The sequence below is a fragment of the Passer montanus genome, unplaced genomic scaffold (genome assembly GCF_014805655.1).
Source record: "Passer montanus isolate IOZ18808 unplaced genomic scaffold, ASM1480565v1 scaffold36, whole genome shotgun sequence".
Classification (NCBI taxonomy): domain Eukaryota; kingdom Metazoa; phylum Chordata; class Aves; order Passeriformes; family Passeridae; genus Passer; species Passer montanus.
In genome coordinates this window covers 2914960-2939168 of record NW_024368374.1, presented here as the reverse complement: position 1 = coordinate 2939168, position 24209 = coordinate 2914960, and positions in this window count along the sequence as shown.

Genomic DNA, 24209 nt, shown 5'->3' with positions numbered 1-24209 from the left:
ATATATTATATTAATTAATTTTTTTGCCATATATAAAAAAATATTATGGGAGTTTTTACTATAGAGGTTCTTCACATTAAATATAGAATTTGTATAAAAATATTTGGACCTTAGTAAAACCTAAAAATTTTGCTTTGCTGTAAGGAATTGACTTGAAATTTTCCTTCTTGTCAAAGGTAATTTTAAGCTATCAACTCAAAATGGAGGAATGGTATGAATCAAATATAAATTCCGTAAGTAGTGTGGTTCCATAAACACTATGACTCATGTATATCTCAACCATATATTTTTAACACATTTTATTTAAAATTTATGACGTCAGTAGTTTTCTTACTATGAACAAAATATTACCAAAGTGGATATTTCTAGGTCTCAGTTTAATATATTACATTTTTATCTGCTTATTTTGTCTATAAACCACAGATTTTAAAACTTGTTTTTTGTCAGGAGTTCACATTTATTATTGCAAACAGAGAGACAGATATGATTTATATAGTGCAATTTTTGCAGTGATTTTTTGGGTGCAAAAATAAAAAGGGGGGTTCATTTATATGCCTTTTTACATTAGAATATAAATTCTATTTTGCTAAATTAGCTGGCAGTTTCATTTTAATCTTAAACTAAAACCTAGATAATATATAATCTCTTTCTGGCATACCTTCTCAGCTTCCAACAATTATCTGTTAAGGTCTGCCTAGCTTGATAATTGTATTCAAATTGTCTTCAAAAGACATTTATTGTCCTCTGCCTCATTAATTTGTCTAATCCCTTTTAAAATTTATTTTGACTGTCAGATTTCAAAACCATTTCTGGTGACAAATAAATAAGTACTTAGGGTTACAGTGTTTGTTTTCTCTTTTCCTCACATAGTAGGAATTTCCTCTAGAATCTCTCATTTTCAATGGACTTCCTAATTCTTCTTTTATCTATATGCATCTTATTATTTTCTCATGTTTTATCTTCACATTCCTTTATACCATATCATTTGTCTCTGCTCCAGGGAAACGCCATTATTACATCCCAAAATGTCTGCATCAGATACATGAACATCTCTGGCCCAACTTTATTTGTTATCTTTGGCAACTTATTATTTCAAATGGCAAATAAATAACATTAAATTTATGTGAGTGGTGATCTCTTCTTCATAACTGTTACCTCTGTTTTATAGAGATGCAATTTATTTTGCCTTCTAACAACCTTGTCAGTAAGTGTTGTGATGTCCAGTTGTAACTTTTCAATCAGAAATACATTTGTCCTCATGTAAATTTTTTTAATTATCAGCAAAGTCTGTTCATTTACTATCCTAACTATTTGAGCAATGCAAAGAGCAGCACAGATACCTGACATTGGCTGTCACCTTTCATTGATGAAATAACAGCTTATTCTTATAATTTATTTTCTCTCCCTTAACCAGTTCTTAGTGCCTGAGATGATTTTTCCTTTTATTTTGAGACAGTTTAATTTCTTTAAAAGCTTATTATAAAAGATCTCTAGAAAGCTTTAGAAAATCCAAGTGCACTAAATCCACATGAATACCCTCATCGTGCTTCTTGAGTACTTTAAATTATTCTAACAAGTTTCTGAAAAATAATTTCCTCCTGAAAGATAGCTCTTTTGTTCACTCCTCCTCATGTCCATACTTCTGCTTTATTTTCTATTCCTCTACTAATTGTACAGTTGTCTATAGTTTCTACATATTTGACATTTATTAAGGTTAAATAGACTAATCTGAAATTTGCTAGATTATTTTTATTATATCCTTTTTCTTTTTTTTTTTTTTTTAACAAGTTACATAACAGACATTCAGGAGTTTTATACTGCAGTTCCTTCAGATTCCAAGGGCAAAAAACAGCTTTCCTAATCTCAAAAACACTACAGTGGAGATACTAATTATGGAAGAGTGAATGGCAGCTCCTGCTTTCATAGGGGAAATGCTCCCATCTCCAGAAATTGCACAAACTTTTTCCTCCATTCTGTTTGTTTGTGGCTGTTGGAGAATTGTCGCAATGGAGCTGGCTTTATTCATGAACCCATTAGTCTCATTCATTCAAAGTGAAAGACATCTGGGATAAATCCAATTGTAACAGACTGGGCCTCAGCTGTCCCCAGCCCTCCTGAATTTACCCTGACACATCTATGTGCATGGGCATGAGAAGTAGAATCCTCTACTCTCAAGAAGAAGAAGAAAGACTTTGCAAGTAAATAATCAGGAAGTATTTGAAGTGATGTCACAGGGAGAAGTATGGTTTTGACACAGTTTAAGGAAATCTGAGCATTAGACAAGGACCAAACAGCTAAAGCCAAATATCCAGTCAATGTGCATCTATGAGCAGTTCCTGCCAAGCAAATTTCTGTCATTTGTCACCAGCTTGCCAAGTCCAGCATAACTCAGCCTTCCAAGTCAGCCAGTCACACAGGCTATTCTCATGAAGCCCACAGAAGTTTGGCATTGTACTCTTGAAGCATAAGAGCAGTTATGTCCTGTCTGGATCTCAAGGACTACCGCATCCATATTCAACAACCAGGCAACCTGAAGCAGTCATCAACCTGAAATTTGATTTCAACATTTTCCTGTTTATTTCAATTTCTAATAAGACGAAAGCTAAATTTCAAAGTACTGTTTTACCGACCAAAATTTCTTCTTTCTACATTCATAACCTATATTTGACTTCAAGCTTTTCTTCTTGTAGAAGAAAATTTTTGCCTGTCTGAAGAAGGCAGAGGTATACGAAACAAAGAAGATGCAGATGTTTAGAAATAAATTTAAAGAAATAATTATATTACCAGAACAGTTCCTAACTTCAGAAGATTTATAATACATCTGCTTGATTTCACTGTAATCTCTACGGACCTCAGAGATCTCCACAGACATGTCTTAGGTGTGTTGCTCCCAGGTCTCTCTAAAGAATTAATGTGAGCCTTTAAAATAAATGTTCATAAGGGGGACTGTGTAGTACAGTGCTTAATGTTTTTTCAATCTCACTATATCTCAAAGGAAAACTAAATTAATCTCTTTTGCCTATCTACAGCAATATTTTGGGAATATTTTGCTACTTCTCTACAACTGTGCTTTTGTATTAATAAAGTGCCATAATATTAGAAGGTAAGAAAGGAAAAAAAAAAAAAAAAAAAAAAAAAAAACAACAAAAAACAGATGGTGAGGTGAAAGATTCTAGCCACAGTAGGATACTGTACAGATTCACAGAACTTATGTTCAGTCTTTCTCTGGTTGGTTGTTCTTTTTATTAGGCCACCTTGTTCTTTTTCTTGGACCTTTTTTTTTTCAGGGGTGTTTTTTTGTTGTTGTTGTTTTTGTGGTTTTTCAGTTGGTTTTATTTGTTTTGTGGTGGTGGGTTTTGCTTTTTTTTTAATTTGGTCTTTGTTCTATTTTTTCTTTGTTTTCTGGTGCTTGTTTTTATTTTTTTTTTTTGCTGAGTTGGTTTTGGTTTTTTGGTGGGTTTGTTGCTTGTTTTGTTTGTTGGTTTGTGGGTTATTTTGGTTTTGTATTTCGTTTTACAGATTTCCATACTGCATGTTTTACAGAACAGAGCCCGTATCTCACAGCAGCCATATCATGCTATCAGTAGGTGAAATGTGATCTGCAGTGCTGAGAGTTCTGTGAGGAAAGGTCTTTCACATAGCTCTTGGTATCTTCATTCCTGGAGGAATTACTTGATGTCACTTGGACATTCCTGACACTTAACTTACTGCTAAAGGGTATTTAAGGTGGAAGTTAACAGAGGGGTGTAAAAGAACATGAGGGGCATATTTGGAAGATGCATGCAGCACACAAGGTTAATGCTTATTCTAGACTTCTTGTACAATGAAAGCTTTAAGACTCCATATATTTTTTTTTGTGATATTATGTATTCAAGTGGTTATTTCAAGATTGGTTTAACTTCTACAATATTATCCGATCAACCTCTTTTTAAGCCTTTACTTAATTGCCATTTAAAAGGGATGCTTGGGATATTTTTTTACCTTTCTGCATCAACTAAAAAGCTGACACTTTAAAATCCTTTTGCTGTGATATAGTGAACAATCAAAGATAAACACTCACAGAGTGTCCAGTCCTCCAGTAAATCACAAAGAGGAACAGAGTGGGCGAGTGTATTTTCTAAGTAAGACTAAGTAAATGTCTAAAAAAGTCAATATGAGTCATCAGCCCCAGGGCCCTGGTAAAACAGGTAACAGCATCACATAGCTTATTGTGTAGATTGATCAAGCTCTACCTTCAAAAAAAGTACATTGTACCTTTTCCTGTTTCCATTGCAAAAGCCTGCTGCCATGATCAGTAGAGTCCTACTCTTCACAGTCCTATAATTTGGACTCTTCACAGTCCTATAATTGTTTCAGTGTCTATAAGTTTTACCTGCAATAGGTTATAGAAAAATGATACCAGACCTGTCATGGCTCTGAAGAGTTTTGTATGCAAATGTCCCTCTGGCTTTTACCACAGATGTTTTCAACACAGTCCTCTTTTACTTCTCAATTATCTCATTCATTGCACCTTCCACAATTACAGAACCCATTCTTTCTTCCCTAAATTCATATACAATTTCAGGTGTGAGATCGCAGCAGGTTTTTTTTAGAATGTCTGAGTAGACCACACCTATGCATTCTGGCACTTTCAAACTTTGGAAAACACAGATTTAATTTTTATTTTCAAAGTAATTTAAAATATATAAAAACTTCGGACAGTGTAGAGTTCTGACTAAAGGCCAATGAAATCCCATTGCCCAGGACTTCTGACTTTATTTGCTACCGGGTTTTTTAAGGGGGAGGAGAGTAATTTAAATGGCGATGATTACAATGGTCTAGATAGCTGTATTTTTCTGAGTCTGTGATATGGATAGAAACAAAATTTCAATCCCCAAATTTCAATTCCCCAAAATTTCAATGCTCCCTAAATATTATATCACAGTGATGGTGCTGCAAAACTATATAGAAAATTTCTCAAGATTCTCTACTTGGCTTTACTATCTTTCACTATAACATAGGATTTCATTGTTTTTTTCAGAAATTAATACATTCAGTCAGGTACAAATAAAAGGCCTTAATTATAGTACTTCATGTAGTTACTGGACCCTTTTTTACACATAACGAGACAGAACAACTTATTTCACTTTCCTCCTTTCTTTATAAATGATGTTCTCAAACAAAAGTATTTATTAGCATTTCAAATTTTTGGCCTCTGTAGAATTCCTTTCTCTTTTTGTCTTAGATAAAAATAATGATATAAAATGATGCATGACCAGGAATATGATGTTGTCAATAAGAAGCATTAATTAACAAATTAATTAGACAAAATTTGTTTCTTCCCCTCATGAGAGAAGAAAAGATTTTTTTCTATCATGCTGGAAAGCATACTAAATAAGGAGAAAAATGTATATTTAAGTCCCCTAAATGCTTCAGCCTTAATAAACTTCCTCTAGGGTTTCTTTCTCCAGGGTAGACACAAATTGTTTTCTGAAACTGGCTCACCCATCCTTAATCCACCATTTGCCAACATAATTTTCTTCTGCTTTTAGTGATGTCTTAGGAACTGCAGCAATAATATAGCCCCTCATGGCCCTCACTTGCATCTAAATGAAAACCTCTGTGATACAATGGAATAATTTATGTTTAGCTACATTTCCTCAGGCCAGATGTATATACAAGTATATTAGATGTTCTGCCCTCTATGCTGGAAGAGTTTTTCCATTTTAATTGAACAGTGGAAATGCCTAATTCTTTCCTGTTTTGCCCTGGGTATCTCTGTGAGGTTAAATGTATGTAGGTGTCGTAAGGGGATAAGAGCATGTAAGCAAATTAAAAAATAACCCAATCAAGAATGCAGCTCATTTTCTATATGCTATGTTTGCAGAAAACACTTTTTTTTTGCAGAAATAGCAATGGTGTGAAGATATCTTATAAAATCACTTTCTTAAGGTATTAATTGCCAGTACTCTCTGAACTTTTTTTCTTCACAATAATAATGAAAAAATTAGCGTGTATTTAAAAATCAACGGAAAACTACTCTCCTAGTCTTCCTTAAAAATGCATTTCATCCTGTCTGTCTTTTATTTCTTCTTCTCTTAGCTTGTCAATAATTTTTTGAAGGAATCATACCTTGAGTAAAATTAGTGAATGGACCGTTGGCAGGAGCTTCAACAGTCTTTGGGAAAAAGCCTCTAGGATAGAGCAATTAACAGACATTACAAGACATTTAAGGTAATCGGATGAAATGCCCTCTAGAGATGCCTATTTATTGCTGACTATCAAGAAGACTTACCCAGCCAAATTAGTCTCATGACCAGCTAGTTCTCAGCTAAAGTTGTATGACATGAATTTCAATTTTAAAGTTATTTCTGGATCATTATTTGTCCTAAAATAAGTACGCTTCTGATTTTGAATTGGATGTTGTTGTTTTGATGGGGTTATTTTAAATGGATAATGAATAAAAAATATTTTTTGACCCCAGGAAAAAAAAATATTTAATCTTACAGTTGAAAAAATATGTTAAAATATTATGGAGAATAAATAGGCAATGTAAAAAAAAAAAAAAAAAAAAAAAAAGAAAAGAAAAAAAGGCAAAAATTCCAACAAAAAAGTGAAGCGAGAAGGATGCAAGGAGCAGCTGCTCCTAAAATGCCACAGAACTTTGTCACTTTCTCTTTGTAATATCCAAATAATAATTAAAAATGACAATGGAGAAGAATGTGGCTGTTTGATGACAGTGGAACTGTCAGTATCAGAACTGATAATGCTGTCAATTGTTTCAGAACTGTTACTTGATAAATTGCTATAGAGTTCTGCAGATTAAGCATAAGTTTTATGTCTTTGTGTTTCCCTGTTTACTTCTGATTTTTCTTAATTGAGTCTGACTGTTAGAACCATAAACAATGCCAAAATGTTGCAAAAAATGTACGTCTGAAACTGAAAAAGTAGCAAAAGATCAATTGAAAGAATTAATTGAAAAACCTTAATGTGAAAATTATAATGACATAGTAAATACCTTACTTTATACCTTCAAGACAGAAAGGATATTTACTTTTCTCACTTTATGAATAGGCTTGTCAAAGGAAGACCAAATAATTTGTTCCTACCTGGAAGATACAGACCCTTTTTAGATACTGTATGTAGTAATTGGATACTCACTAATGAACATATGAAGAAGCACAAAGCCAGAATTATTAAAAAATATGTTATGATATGCAAAATAATTAAAGAAAATACACAAATCTTCTTGAAAATTTCTGTGTGAAGCCAAGTTTGTTTTGTTTTTTTTTAGTCCAAAGTATTTTCTCCAGCTTTTCCATAAGTGCGTACCACGTGATTATATGTACCATATTATTTTTCATGTGACAGTGGTAAATAAACCATCATTTTCAAAGACAAGAACTTAATTTTTCACTTCAAAATGTAGAGTATTTGTGTCTGTAATAGCAACTTGACTCAGTGAAGTAGGACCACAGAAGTAAAACAGTATCCACTTATGTAATCCTGACAGTTGTCAGGTGATAAGCCAAGATGAAAAGTTCAGCCTCTGACAGCTTTCCTATGTTTCATATCCCTGCCAGCTATGTAAGAAGCATGCCAGAGCTATATTCACTGTAATCAAATTTCTCTAGAACAGCAAGTTGTTAGGTCTATTAAATGTCTTGACTGGAAACCTCCCATATGGCTAAATTGAAAAGTGGCAGCTAAACAGGCTGAATGAACTTATGCTCATTTAAGTAGCATGCCCCAAATGCTTCCACCATCAAATATGAGGTTTTCAAGATCATACTGAGATTTATTTTGAGCAACCTCCAGATTTCTCTTAAGATTTCTGTCATTAATAGGTTTCTCCTTATGCAGAATGATGGAAAAATGTCACTGCACCAGCAGTCAAGATGTTCAGGTTCAGGTGATGTTCAGTTGGATCACACACCCAGCTATGCTCCGAAGTACAAAGGTGGGCTTCCTTCTAACAAATGTCTTTGCTTTGCCAAATACTGTGGTACTGAATCTGGCCTTATCTGATACAACCTAAAGGGAAGAAGAGATCCACTAACCATCCATTCCTTACAAATTAAATGTCAGCAGTATTTTATTTGCTTCAGTAAGATCTCATCATTTAAGGGAAAAGAAAAAAAAAATCTTTTCTGTGTCTTCTTTAGTTTTAGACACACCATTGACAAGTCCTTTTAACGTGGCCTTTAACATCAAAGAAGGAATTTCATACCAGAAATTATATATTTTAGGGATTTATATATATGCTTATAAAGAATATCACTGGTTGCAGATGGATTTTTTTTTGCTGTTGTTTTGGGGTTTTTAAAAATAAGAATCAAATAAACTGAAAATGAATGCTTACAAAATTAAAAAATAATCCTATAAATTTTACTAATCTATCCAATTACAAATATTGCTCGTGATAAGCAGATGGTAAGGCATAGTCCTTCCATTTACATTTATTCACTGTGATAGTTCAGAACATAAATTTTCACTGCATGATGAAAAGAAACACAAAACCCCAAGAGCTTGAGATGCTTTTTAAAGAATAAAATGGTGAAACAATACTTGAGCTGGCTCATATGACTGTTGCTGACACATGATGTCCTAAGAGAACTGATTAAGTTAGAGATTTTTTTAGAAAATTAAAACTGACTTTTTACAGTTGACTATTCACAAACTGAAATTTTGCATATCCAGTTAGAGGAAGTTTGGGTTTTCTTTAGGGGGTGGAGGAGAGGATTGCTATTATTATTACTACTAGTATCCTCTATAACAACAGATTCGAGACAACTTTAAATTTGTATTTATACCATCATGGTCTCATTAAGGAGAAGAATTACCAGTGCTCTTCTCTGACACCCAGAGATGATCTCCTGCCTTCTGTCCTCTTTGCCTTTTCTTGTCTCAGAGAACACGAGGTTAAAACTGTATCTCATGTATTACCCAGCTTACATCAAGATCTCTCATGGTAATTACCAATGGTGTTGGTAATCCCCTTTGTTTTGGGTTGTGATGTTTCTTCCTAATGATTGTGTAGTTTGGGTGTTAGAGTTTTTTCATGCTAGATAATGGTGCATTAAAATCACTAACTCTTGTTTGCTGTTAATGATCACATTCCTTTTACTGATGATCTTTGCTTTTAAATTTGACCTTTTTTGCTGTCTGCTAAAATTTAGAGAATTGTGACAAATTCACAATAGCAATTTAGGCATCAACACTAAAATCTGGAGAGTTGGTTTTAACCTGCACAAAGCTTTTAACATTTTTTTTCTCTAGTATTTTATCACCTTTGGCTTGAATATGCATATTTGTGTGATAGTGGGCTGAAGACTTGTCTGTGTGAGTGATTCCCTAATATTTTCATTATTTTAGAGTAATCAAACTAATATAATTCTGGATTTTTTTAAAAGAAAATCCACATTAAAACCCCCTCTAATTAAGAGGGTTAACCCCCCTCAAACTGTACCTTCTCAAAGTCCCATACGCATCAACAGGATTTTAAAATTTAAGCATATCAAAAATATAAAAGATGAAGTTTGGCCTTTTTTGAAGTGCATAGAAAATTTCTCACTGACTTCACTGAGGCCAAGCTTTCATTTCCAGATCAGCTTGCAGAAGTTGGTGCATAAAATAAAGTCTAAATTGACAACAAATATTACTCAGAATGAATAATTCAACCAAGTCTGTTTAAGAGAATTGTCCAGGAAAGATTTACACCATTCATTTTAAAAGAAAGAAAGAGAAAATTGTAATAAATGAGGTGGTGACTTTCTGAGCTATAGCTGTATAAAAATATTTCCCCTGGAGAGAGTTGTTACTTTTATTGTGTAATAATAGTCTTCAGACTCAGGCTTCAGGCATTTGATCCGTATCTCAGTAAATGCTCTACCTCTAGGACAATATTTTATCATGATTTGCCTTAAAACTAGTTACTCTTTATATGACAGAGCATTTATAGTTTTGATGGTTTGGCTCATTGGACATAGACATGCTAGTGAACAGCCAGTGGTGACAGAGACAGTTTCTTACATCAAACTGCAAAAACAAAAAGCTATTTTAAATGTAAGAAATCAAGTGTTTGCCATGAATGCTAAATCAGCTCAGCATGCTAAATCAGTTCAACATGCTGTTCACTGAATCCCTAGAATATCCTATATTTCCAATTCTATTTTGAAGGACAATGGAAAAAAAAAAAAAGGCAGTATAGAAAATTCTTCACTTATATTCTGTTTCCTCACAGAGAGAAAATGGGTAGGAAATACAAGTGCTAAGCAAATAAAACTAAGGAAACAAATTATGATTTTCATACCTTTACAGAACAACTTACATTTCCTACTAAGTCTTTTCAGAAGCCAGAGATCAACCACCAAAAAAACAAAAGTGTCTTGCAGAGCTAATATTAAAGATATATATTTTTATGAAAAGAGAACATGATGTTATGGTGAACTGAAGTGTATTCTACTTACACACCTGCCTGTACCCATTCAGTATGTAGAGAAAAATATTAGCAATAATCATGTAACTGTGCCCTTGCACTGCTACTTCTCTGATAAGATGTAAACAGTTTTAGAATTGTACTGAATCAGTAATGTTCACTAAATCCTGGTGAGTTTTTTCATTGTTTCTTTACTACAGATGTCTGGTCATGACAGAGAGTATGTTGATTAGTCCTTTGTGAATAAGACCTTTAAAATTACTATATTAATAAAAAATTTAATTATTTCCTTCTGGTTTTACTTAGTGCAACTGTCCTTTTCTTACTACTAAAATGCTTGTAATGAAAAAAGTAGAAAACACAGTGACCCAATAAGGACCACCTTTGTTAGGGGATTAATTTAATTAAACTAAATTAACCTGAAGGAAGGAACTAGTAAGACTTTCATCAGAGAAATTTTATTCATTACAAATTCTTGAAAGTCTGTCTGAATACTGTATGTCAGAAATTAAAGCATCAGAAAATGCTTATCTCTCTTAACATGTGTAGAAGAAACAGACTTTCTGCACAGAGGATATGTTCCAGGTAGATTCAAGCAGAAGGGCTCCTACAACATAGCTTTAGACTTCTACTGTTCAGCTGTCACCATCTGAACTAATGATCCTGCAGGTGCATTGAAGTAGTCAATGAAAAAAAAGAGGCTCCTTTAGAACACTCTTTAGCTTAATTTACCTGACGGAGAAATAGATGAAGGTTTCAGAGTGGTACCTACATCACCTATGCAGAGGTAGGAATGATCAGCTCAAGCTCCAAGATGATGGGGCAGCGTGTGAAAACAGTATAACTAACAACTGTAGAGCAGTGGTCTCTCAATTTTTTGATTGCATGCCTCTAACAGTAAAAAAAAAATTGAGCAGTCATCTTCAGTACATGTATGTTTGCTTATTTATAAATTACACAGAAATATCTTAGGTTTACTCAGTAAAGTTTTGGCAGCAGGAGGGTGAGCCTCAGAATAGCCTCTCTGAGGTGAAGCATGGGTCCTCCCTTTGTATGACAGAGCTGATTCTAGCAGGCTCCAAAATGAACCCATCACCGATATGTTATGTACATTATAAAACATATGGAAAAATATATGTTAAAATCAGATACAATAAAGATGCAAATGAAATAAATGTTGGTTTTAAAATTTTAATTAATTTGACTTATTAATGATACAAAACCCCCTTTGTTCCCACACTCCAATGGATTGTTTTAATGCAATCTATAGTAAAAATAGTGGATCTAGTTCTATTTATGAACCACACAGCCAAAAAATGGCTGCTTGTATCACTGTATACTTTTTTTTTCCCACTGGAGAAAGGGAGTTCAGACTAGAACAGGAATTTATTTTTATGGTATTATTGTAATTGATTTGTAGTTTGCTAATTGAGGTTTCCAGCACACATCTTTTTCAGCACTTGTGGTGACAACACACTGGTGAATGCAATATTGGTACAGAAAGATAACTGTCTGATGTCCATTTGAATATCAAATGCAATCAGGATCTCAGTCCTTCTTATAGTAGTTTCATTTCCAGCAAAACTGTGGAAGGTACAACAAAAGAGCAATGAGACATTTTTGCTAAACAGTTTTGTTAGTTTGCCTTTCCACTTCCATACTTCCATTCAATTCTTTTTTTTTTTCTTTTCTTGTCAGCTTTTGACATATAACATGAAATTTTCAAAAGTGCCTAACGGCCATATTAAAAAAAGGACTGAGTAATGTGGAGTGGGACTTACTCTGCAGATACCTGTAAGGAAGAGTATGGTACAGAAAAGCCCTGAACAACCTCTGTGGGCATGTTGTTAATCAAATGCAAAGTTTTCTGGAGACTAGAAATATATAACCAAAGATTCCTAAAAATTCACACTTTTTAGTTCAGCATTTGAGTTTTCTTGAGATGCAGAAATTAGATATTCCTCTGCCTAAATCCCTCTGGAGCTGACTTTTGGAGACAATCTCCAAATATGCATAATACAGGAGACACAGAACTAACATCTTTCAAGCTGCCTTGTTATTTAACACTTTCCACTTTCCTTTGAATCACTGGTGGAAGAGAAAGAAACTTAGTTTTTATATATTGATGAGAATTTTCAACAGGCTGCTTTGCTCCCGATTGTCCCTGACAGACTTTGTATTTCTATTTCTCAGCTTAGTGAAGAAGATTTACACCACTAGATAGCCCAGCAGGTGGGAAGCTCACCTTATCCTTTTCTATGTAGAAGCCGTGCCAAAATTCAGACTTGGATTCATTTGGCCAGAGAAAAGGAATAAAAGAATCTACAGACTAACAGTTACTGTGAGTGTGAATCCCTGTTTTCAAGAAATTATTTAACATTTTGGATTAGACTTTCCTGGCCTTACAGTTGATTTCTCTGAAGAAACAAGCTTATTTTTGCTCTCTCTTAAGCATAGAACTGGCACCTTCTTTTTTTTTTCTAAGATTTTAATGGCATGGGGAATTCGTTTCAAAAATCACTTAAGAACTTATGACTCTTTGCTTTTACACTGTGAACTGTGGAATGTATACTTCTTTTACCTTATTCCTTATGAAATAAAATATTTTATTAAATATAATATTTAATAATAATAGTAAAAATAAACAACACAGCAACAGTGTTAATTATTTATAATATGTGTAATAAATGTATAGCAAAACATTGGATCTTGTTTGACTCTTAATGACCGTTTGTTTTAGGATGTCTTTCATCTTTCATTTTGCTGTATTGTCTCACTAATGGCACAAGAGCATCAGAATGAAGCTCAGAGGGCTCCATGCTGCAGATGCAGCAGCAGGAGCTCCTAACCACTCTTTCTCAGAGAAGATGGGCAACATCCAAATTACTCATCTTGATCAAAGAACTGGCAATATCTGCTGCCTGAGTGTGTTGACTACAGGAAGAAAGAAAGAACAAGCTGATAAACTGTGTGTTTGTGGTGGGATGTGGGGAAGGGACAGGGAATGGGGCAGCACAGGAACTGCCTGTTCTAGCAGTGTATAAACTGCTATGTTAGCAGCAGACTTTTGGGCAACTCACCTGAGCTGTGGTGACAGGAGCCTGTTGTGTCCCAACAGAACTGCACCTACAGCTGAGTCACTCCTGAGGCTTTTACAATGTTGGAGAGATCATTCACAGGTATATGGGGTTTTTTTCACCCTAGTAATAAACATGCAAAGTTGTGGTAGCTGGAGAATGTTCTCTCACACAAAGCTCAGTTTGACAGCTAAAAGCAAAAGCTCAGTGTTGTGTATCATTCCTCAATAAAGGGATGGGACCTCCTTTAGCAAAACTGGGATGAAGCCTGTCTTTCAACTTTTTTTTCCTTTTTTATTTTTTAAATTCAACATTTTAATTACTTCTAATAATTATAGAGAGTTAAAAAGTTTTCCATAGCAGCAGGTGATGCATAGTGGAGAGCTTTTTCTAGGACAGAAGCTCTATTTTCAAAGAAAACCTCTTTAATACTGTCCACTTAAGTGAGTGATATCCATTACTGACAGTGAAATAGAGCAAGCACTTTCTATCCTTGAGTATAATCACTGGAAACAAAAATAATATAAAAAGCAACTACTTTGAAATAAAAGACATGCTATGTTTGTACTTTTTGACAGCAGGTTTTAGCATGCTCCCTCCAGGATTCACATGAGCAAGACCAACATAAGATTAACACTGAGATTTGACTGCTCAATGGCTTCTATACAGCAGGGAATAAATTTGAGGAGGAAAATCATTCCAGAAAAAATAAAAAAGAAAAAAAGAAAGAAAATTAAAAAAATGTAGTCAGGGAGTTCAAGAGTGAAATTTACTACATGATTTCTCATACAATTCACCCCTGTGTCATTCCCTCCCTTGAGTGTCAAGCAATGTCATAAAAGGTGTTGCTATAACAACACTAATTAATTATAGAGGGATTTCATGTGTGGCAGTGAAAAGCCAAGCCACAGTAGTCCTGTTTTATGTCATAACCAGTGGTGTAAGACAAGAGGTATATGATTTTGAGATCAAACATAGTGCAGTAATTAGCAAGAAAGGCCAGCTTATGTAAAGGCACTGCATACATATCTACCCTTACATTTTGGACACATGAATGACCCTCAAAAATACTGATACTTTTCATTTTGCATATTAGAAGGCAACTTGAAAGAGAATGTGAAATTTGTGCAAAATGCTGAAGATATTAAATAGCTCTCTCTCTCTCTTTCACTTTAAAAATCATGGTTGTCCTATCCCTAGATTTGTGCTGAATCTCAACAAGAGGTTTAGGGGCATCAGGAATCTGAGATGACTTTGACATATACCTATATATATGGAAGCCACCTGATCTCTATAAGCTTGAAAGAACTAATATGAAATATTACAGATAAGGTATTAATGTAACTATGAAGAGGAACAATTCTTCAGTGAAACTTGATGCTCATTTTTCATTATTGTTAAAAATGTGTGAGTTTATTTTCCTTTTTTTTTCCTCTTCAAAAACTTATGATAGGAGAATGCAATTTAGAGAAGTATTGGTACATATACAAGGAATAAGTTTAATGAAGAAATGGTATATTTTTGAAGTTACTAAAAATGACTGCATTTTTAGAAGTGATGATTGACATCATTGTGCCCACTTTAAAATTCCACAACAGTCCTGAAAATACTTACATGATGTAGACTGAGCACTGAGAGGTGGAGAAAATTAATATACGCCAAATAAAAAATAACATAATAGAGTGTAAACATCTCCCTTTCAGGAATATGTGAAATATGTTATGCATTAGAATATTTTTTTATTTCTTCTTTGCTATGAATGTCCAGGTTGATCTTCCCAAACATAGGAACCTACTTTTGCACTTATCCAAAGTAAGAAAATATATATATATTCCTCTGCTAACCCTTTTCTTATAATGTCATGTGTTGCTCTGGAACATAAACAAGAAAGGCACTCCTCCACATGTTTGTCTGCTTGTTGCAATCCCATTAGACAGTCTTTGGTACATTTCCAAATGCAGCCTTTGCAACATTACAGTCTAAGCTTTCTTTCAAAGTAGTGTAAGAGGAAAAAGCTGATCAAGACTGATTAAGGAAAAATGAGGCAGAAGTCTGTAGAAAAACCTTCTCAGATTTAGTACTTTTTTGGTACTCTGTTAGGTATTATTATGGGGTTAAGTAATTTTCACAAGTGATGAATACCTCATCATTTCGATCAAAGCTAGCTTTGAGTCATTCACTGAGTTATTACCATGGAAAGGTAAAAAAAAAATAAAATAATGGATATAGAAAAACATTGGTTAAATGGAAATAAAACCTCTGAGGATCACTTCAAAAATCTAGAATAATGTCCAAAAAACTACAAAACCTGTAATTTTTGATTATCATTAACATTTCCTGTAATGGACTGTGTTTTTCATAGGAACAGGTTTTGTAAAGTCATACAGATCTGGGTTATTCTGACTGTAAGTCTGAACAAGTTTTCATGTGTTAACTGACAGGAGTAAATGCTGCCCACACATGACCTCAGAATGTTTAAGATACCAGAATACATAATTCTCAGTGAATATGATTAAAAACTCTGCTTAGACTAGAAAGTACACTGATTTTCAATAAAAGTTTGCTTACTGGGAGAGAATTAGTAATTGTCTTTTGATGAAAATTATTTTCATCAAAACTTAACAGATGAATCAAATTTTTTAACTTCACAACTGTTTATGATGTGCCTAAATACTTTAGTCTTTTGAGCAAAACACCTCGACCCCTTTTTCCAGCAAGGAGGGTAGGAAAAAATCCTATGGATGTGGCAAATGAAATGGTCTTTGTGCTGTCACGTTATGCAGCCAATGCATCACTGGCTCTTTGTTCATTTATTCAAATGACGTCTGTCTCACTATCCATGATTGGCCATTCTCAAATTTAAACACATATTGAATACCAGTGCCTGAGGTGATTTCATCTTCAGCCAAGGACAAGAAAAGTGATACTTCATATGTCTTTCTTGCCTATAGTTTCTACTATCATAGAGTTTTACATAAATGTAAATCATAAGTTACTTCAGTATTTAGTACTCCAAGTTTTTACATACATTTAAAAAAACCCCTTTTTTGCCACTATTAAAATTGACAATGAACTCCTGAATAAATTAGCTGACTAAGCATGAACTAAATATGCTTGTATGCCCTGTGTGTTCTTTGCCACCGATCTTTTAACTTCAGAGTATCATGATCCACTGTGGTACCTTTGATGGAAATACACCCAACCACAGCAAGATAACATGAAATAACACTGCTGAGAGGAAAGTGTTCAGGTGTTCTATTTATTTTTTTCTTGGTTTTTCTTTGGGGTTTCTTTCTGTGTAAATGGATTATTTGTTTTCTGGCTTACTGAACATATTCCTGGTTTTGACCTTCCAGACTATCAGTGAGTCATGATGAACAACTCATGAACTATAATCTGTTTTCATAAGATGGGGAAATAAGACAACCTGCCCTGCAGATTGAACAAGAGAAATATATGAAGAAGCCCTTTTTAGGGGAGTGCCCTCTACAGAGATTCAGTAGCATCCAGCTGACATTGCACACTGCCAGTGCAACACCTGCTACTTGTCTCAACAAGCCCTGCATTTATTTAGTACACAGATAAACCTTGATGCAATTTTATGGTCAAGATGATATTTTTCAGTTTGCAATATATCACATTCTAAGCTGCAAACAATTTGTTTAATTCTCATTAAATTATCAACTTTTAAATTTCTGTCCATTCTCCTGTATAAGGAATTGTTTTATCTCCTGAAAAGCGCATATTTCTGGCACAGACTGATGACTCTGCTACAGATGAGTAAGAAGCCATAGGTGACCCGTTTACCCTTCCCCAACAGGGTACCAGCTGCCAATTGCCCCCACTCTGTGATGGCTTGTCCTTCTTCTCACCTTGTCATCAAGCCAAGACTGCACACTGTAGGAGCACAGGTAAGCATCTGCCTCTCTAAACACTGCCAACAGCTCTCCATTATCAGCTGCCAGGGGTGCTTGCGAGAACTGTGCACAGCTTCCTCCAGATGCACACACTGAGCATTTTCATGTCTGCAACAAATTCTACCTTTCCAACACAGAGAAATCTCAAATGTCAAACCTGTTTCCAAAGTTGCATTTCATCTCACCATGAAACATGATATATGTTAGTGCACTTTTATATTTCTCCACCTTAACTGGCAGGCCTTCCCAGCTGGACTCAGTACACAAACTTCATCTAAATAATAGAAATATCTTGTCTGATGAGATGCACTTCTGCAGCACAAAATTCAAGGGATAATGTCAGCATCCACTGCTCAGCATTTTGATGCACTCCAAATGATTGGTAGTGTTTGATAAAAAGTTTAATTCCTGAAATTGTCAAAAATTAGGGTACAGCAAATAGGAAAGATTTTCCTTGTAGAAGTTTTAAAATTTTGCTATATCACAGAATAAACAGGCAGATGTGAGATCTTGGCTTCTTCAATCTCCATTAAACAGAAAATTCACCTCTCTGAAACTCTTGATGAAGCCTGGTAGTTTTCTTGGCCAAATTTGATGGCTTTAAGCTTTACACTCTCACTGCTGTGAATGCATCTTTAACTATACATTGAATAGAGGCTCTCAATAATTCATTAACAGTGAATTTCACTTTCAGATTTTGTCACAGATATTCATTATTACCAAATTAGGGATTATATAGCATAAGGTTCTTCATTAATTGGTCAACCATTCAGCTTCATGAATAGTAATGGTAAATATGCAAGTAAATTTAGTATGCAAAGCTATAGTGCATTGTGAATATTGAGCACACACAATTTCTTTATCATTTGGGAGAGAAAAGATATTCCTCATGAAGATGGGTGATGTTAAAATATGGAGTATGCAGGATGGTTGAAAATTACTTCATATTTTCTTGTTTTCTATAATTTGCAGGGACAAAAGGACAACTAAGTTTTAAAAAATTGTTTCCACTCATAAACATACAATTATATTTGTAGAAAATTTAGAAAAGTGTTGCAAAATTTTTTTACTATGCTCCTTTTTTCTTGTTTGGTTAGCAAATGAAAGTTATTTTCATTAAAAAACCAACAACCTTCCCTAAGATATTAAACATCTTGACTAAAATGTCCTTCAATTATATTTGTAGAAAATTTAGAAAAGTGTTGCAAAATTTTTTTACTATGCTCCTTTTTTCTTGTTTGGTTAGCAAATGAAAGTTATTTTCATTTAAAAAACCAACAACCTTCCCTAAGATTAAACATCTTGACTAAAAGGTCCTGTACTGAAAATTCTCAAAGCTTTTATGTCTAACTTGAGTTATTCCTGTATGAGTACATTAGCATGGATAGGTAGACAGATGCAAAGTCTTTTTGGAGATATTGATAGATAATATATGTTTCTCAACTTTCAGTTTTTCTAATGGAAGTCAAGTGGAGCTTGGGAATAGATGGTGTTTCTTTTATTGTTTCTGCATTCCCTAGAACAAGAAAGGTTTTTCCCTAACCTGGGTATTTCTAAGTAAAATGTTTAAGTTGCCATAGTGCCTGCCTTCTTCAAAACTTTTATTATTGTGCTAATGCTAATCCTTTTAGTTAAATCAGCCACTGATACAGGAATTCAGTATCAGTTCATTATCTTTTTCACTCTACTCTGGAAGCACAGGCAAATTGTGGGCAGCCCAAGATAGTTTCTTTTGCTTACCAGACATGAGGGAAATGATCATTAAATATTAACATGAATTACAGTAACTCAGTGAAAAAAATATTATGGGATAGCCTACTGTTAATTTATCTTTAATTTGTGCAGAAACAAGGGTTCATAGGAGTATATATGACACGTATGGCTTCCTCTGCTGGACACAGTTTTCACTGATGTTTTTTTGATCCATAGGAATTACTTCAAGGGTTGATAAATTGTTTTTCTGTTTCAGAACACTCAGGAAAAAAAATTATGTCTAGTTCTAGGTTTTAGGGATTTTTTTTTTGGTTGGTTTTAATTTATTGGTTTTGTACGGTGACAGTGAAATGAACCCAGAGGTGATAACTGAGACATGTAAGAGTGCACTCTGACTTTTATTACTCATACTATGTTGTTGGCAGAGTGCTTCAAAAGTGACAAAGAAGCAATATGTGAGGGAGTGTAGCAAGTAACATTACATCATGTTGGCAAAGGTCTAGAGTTTGGTGAGTGGCACTTGACAGGGTGGAGACCAGGGACTGTAGACAAAAAATGTGTGTTGACAGAGCAGGAAAGCAGAAGGGCAGTGTTCAGACAAAGCCTGGAGAAAGAAGATCTATCAGTGGATAGGCAATGAATTACTTAAGCAAGACTCAGGCCAATGCAGAGCTTTTTGACTTACACATGCATTTCAAGATTCTTGTGCCTTAACAAAAACAATTTTAAATATTCAATTCAAATGTGTTAAATGCTAACATTTAAGATCAAAGGTAACAATTCTCCAATGTCAAGTGTTAGATGGAATGTTTTTCTTTTTTGGCATCGTCTCTGATTTTTGTTTTGTGATTAAAATACTCAGAGAGAGATTCCTTTATTTGCTTCCTTACCAGCCACTCTTACTTGCATCAATGATTTCTTCATTCATTATTTATATGATAATGTCAAAAGTTTCCCATAAGGCTGAAAGGAATGAGGACTGATGGTGGGAACTTTGTTAGGTAGTGTAGGTGAGCTCAGTCGTGCACACATGCAGCCAGGCACAGTTATGAGGAATAAATATGTGAAAAATTTTCGTTCTTCAAAAAAGACATTACTTTTGACTTTGTACCATCTCTGCCAACTCCATATAATCAAGCACTTGAGAAGAAATTATTAGCTTTTCTTTTTCTTCTTGGAAAATAACTCACTATTTTTCAAGCAAGAGCTATGAGTGGCTATGCTGTTTTCATGCATTCATCTCAGAGATATTGCACTAGCTTTTCATGACAAGGTTTTGGTAGCACAGGGAGCTAAGACATGGCTTCTATGAGGAGCTGTCAGAAGCTTCCCTCATGTCCAACAGAGTCAATGCCAGTTGGCTCAGAGACAAACTCACTGCTGGCCAAGGCCAAGCAATGTTGGTAACACCTATGGAAGAACAAATGGGAAAAAGATAAGAAAAGGGGGAAAATCTTGTGACAAAATGGAGCAGCCAGAAAAGAGGAGTGAAAACACATGAGAGAAATAGCCCTGCAGTCACCAAGGTCAATGAGGAAGGAGAGTGAAGAGTCATTCTAGGTACTGGAGCTGAGATTCCCCTGCAGGCCTTGGTGCAGATCATAGTGAGTCTGGCTGTTCCCATGGAGCCCATGGAAGCCCACAGAAAACAGGGATCCACCTGCAGCCTGTGGAGGATCCACCACAACATAGCAGGTAGATGCCCAAAGGAAGTTGTGACCTCATGGAAGGTTGTGCTTCAGCAGGCTCCTAGCAGGTCCTGTGGATCCGTGCAGAGAAGAATTCACACTGGAGCAGGCTTGCTGGAAGGAATTATGACCCTGTGGAAGGGACCCATGATGGAGTGGTTTGCGAAAAACTGCAGAGTGGGAAACACTTGTACTGGGGAAAGTCATGGAGGACTGTCTTCCCTGGGAGGGACCCCACACTGGAGCAGGGGAAGAGGGTGAGGAGCCCTCCCCCAAGGTAGAAGGAGCAGCAAAGACAATGTGTGATGAACTGACTGCAATCCTCTCTTCCATCCCCCTGTGCCACTGGGGCAGACAAGGTAGACAAATTAAGACTGAAGTTGAAAGAAACCCAAGAAGAAGGGAATGATAGTGGGGAAGGTGTTTTAAGATATAGTTTTTGTTTCTCATCACCCTACTCTGAATTCATTGTTAATAAGTTGAACAAATTTCCTCATGTCAGGTCTGTTTTGCCTATGATGGTAATTGGTGAGTGACCTCTTCCTGTCTTTAACTTCATCCATGAGACTTTCATCGTAATTTCTCTCTCTTGCCCAGCTGAGGAGGGGACTGATAGAATGGCTTTGGAGGGCACTTGATGTCCAGTCAAGATCAACCCACTATAGATATCTTGATGTAGTGTTTTTCATAATATGTACTCCCATTCTACTCAGTTTTATAATGCAGAAGTGGTTATTAAAGTATTTATGCATTGTCAATTTAAGATTTTTAAAGACACTTGTTATTTTTTAAGTAATAGCTGGGTCATTACAGAGATCATCCAAATCGGAATCACTCTCAGATAAATATTTACTTTCTCAAAAAAATTGTAGTTCCTATTGTTTTTTTTTTCTTTGTCTTAACTTCATTAATGTCTTGAATTCATATTTCTTAATACTGTGAAACAAAAATGCTAACAATATCAGGTCAGAATATGAGGTCTTTTATTTACTGTTTATACAATTAAATGTTCAACTGAACCTGATTTATGTTTTTGAGAAGATCCTTAGCAGTATCTATACTTAGTCAAGGGTTGTGGCCTCTACAAATTATGAAAGTTCATCGCATGGAGAGGAGACCCGAATATAGTACCATATCTTTTGTCATGATTCATATCATAAGACTGAGACATTAAGTGAATTTTTGATCCTTTTATATTTGTTTGGCTTTTTTAAAGTTAATTTTTGAAATTTTTTCTACTACTTTTTTCAAGCAGTGTCTAAAGCAGTTATTAGCTCACTGTTTTGGTCACTGATTTGGGACAAATATCATCAATAACATTAAATACATGAATAATAATGACAGTTGTAGCACCAACAACAGTAACAATGACTGCAAGGGAGTAAAACAAGAATATTAACAATAATAGCAGTAATACAAAATTAACACATACAGGTTGAAAGTTTTGCAACAGGAATAATGAAATCAGCAAAGAGTCTCTTCATTGCATGAAACATCAACACAATAAATTCCTGGCTGTGTAATTTATATAGGTTCCCTCTTGTTCTGTGAGGAGCATTTAAAATCTGCAATGCTATACCATGTTCCTAATGAGCAAGACACTGATTATACAGGAATGGAAATGAAACTCTCTGTCCAAAAGAACTAAAGTTCAAGGGGGAAATAAAAATGAAACAACAACAAATATACAAAAATAGGACTAAAAAAAGAAATATGTGATGGCAAAAAGCTTGCATTGTAGAGTGGGATAAGTTCTCTGCGTAAGCAGTTCATGATTTTGCCTACAGATTTTTGTCAGGTCAATCATAATTTTTTACTTGTTGCATTTTCTTTGTAAAGTGAAGGTCTTACATTTATTATTGAGGCAGCAAATAGCTAATTTGGAGGCTTCAGAGACTTTGAAAACCTAACCTGAGTTGTCTAGCCTTACTCCTTTTCATTAAAATTGTTACTGTCACATTTGTTTCCAAAGCAGTTTATTATAAATTGCTATTCTGAACATTTCCAATTCTGTCTTCCTCTTAAGGACAACTGAAATCTGTTTTTCATGAAGTGCTGCAGCAGATCATTTTGAGGTATTAGTCTCTTCAATTCTGAAACAAAAAGAATTTTTCTGTATTCTTAACTTTTTTCCATCTTTCCTCACCATAAATCACAAAAAGTAACTGAAGGAGAAATTGTACTGAATTTAAGTGTAAGGCACAGTCCAATTCTTCCTGTAAGTGTGTTTCCTTGAAAGAATGTGTCAATGAGTGACTGAAATAATGATGACACAGGTGATTGGTAATGACATCTAAAATCTTCTCAGGCTCGCAATTCCATCCCACTAAAGTTCAGTAGTAGCAAAAATTTTTAATTAGTACAGGTACTTTAATTTCAAGAAAGCAGTTCTCTGAGTCTACCCTTGACGATAAATGGCCTCATCACATATAAATATTTCCCATTTTTAAGGGTGGTGTTAGTAGAAGGAATGGAGTGGATCCATGTACACGGTGTGGGACCCCAAAGCTGTTCCAGCTCCCAGGTTCAGCTGCCTGTAGCAGACACATGATGACTGAACATTCAAGGGACAGCTCGGGACCAGCAGACATATCATGCACAGCTGCAGAAAGGTCTGAGCATTACCGCCCTGAAGTCACACTGTCAGAGTGAGGTGTGCCTTCCTACTGCCCTGGGAAGAAAGTTTCCCTTGCCAGGACAGCAGCATGCTGAAGGCTCTTATTCAGCTGTCCATTGCTTGGATAGAGATGAAACAATGGAAATACAAGAAAGAGGACTTAATTACTCTGTCTGTTAGACTGTGCAATCCCTTATCACCTTCATGTGCCACTCCTGCATTTTGGAAGAGCTATATTAGCACCAAACAAGGCAGCATATTAGCCTTTTTTCACTAGAAGGGGGTTATAAGGAGAGTTGATCCATATTCATGGGCTTGTTTAGAAACCTTTTATTCCATTTAAAATGGCCTTTGTCTTCAGGGTCAACCTTTCTTTGAGGAAAGCTGTTACGATTTATCTGTATGTGTTTTCTCAAGTTTTTTCTGAAAAAAGTAAAACAGAACACAGTGCTTTTCACCAAGGCCTTAATGTCCTTTCTAAAGGAAGGAAGCTTTAGGTGGCTAAACAGCAAAAAAAAGAATAAATAGAAAATATGGATTTTAAATGTCTGGTTTGCTTTTCCAGAGTTTATTATTGCAGTTTGAAAGAATATAGTAGAACAGAGATATGAAGCTTTTAGATTGTTTTTCATGTGTCACCTTTCTACTTCCCCTGTATATTTTTTAGCTTTTCAAATGCTGAAAGAAATGTGTGCATGCACTTACGTGAGAATATATATATATATGTATATATGTATATGTATATATATGAAATATATATAGCATGTTCAGTGCAAAATT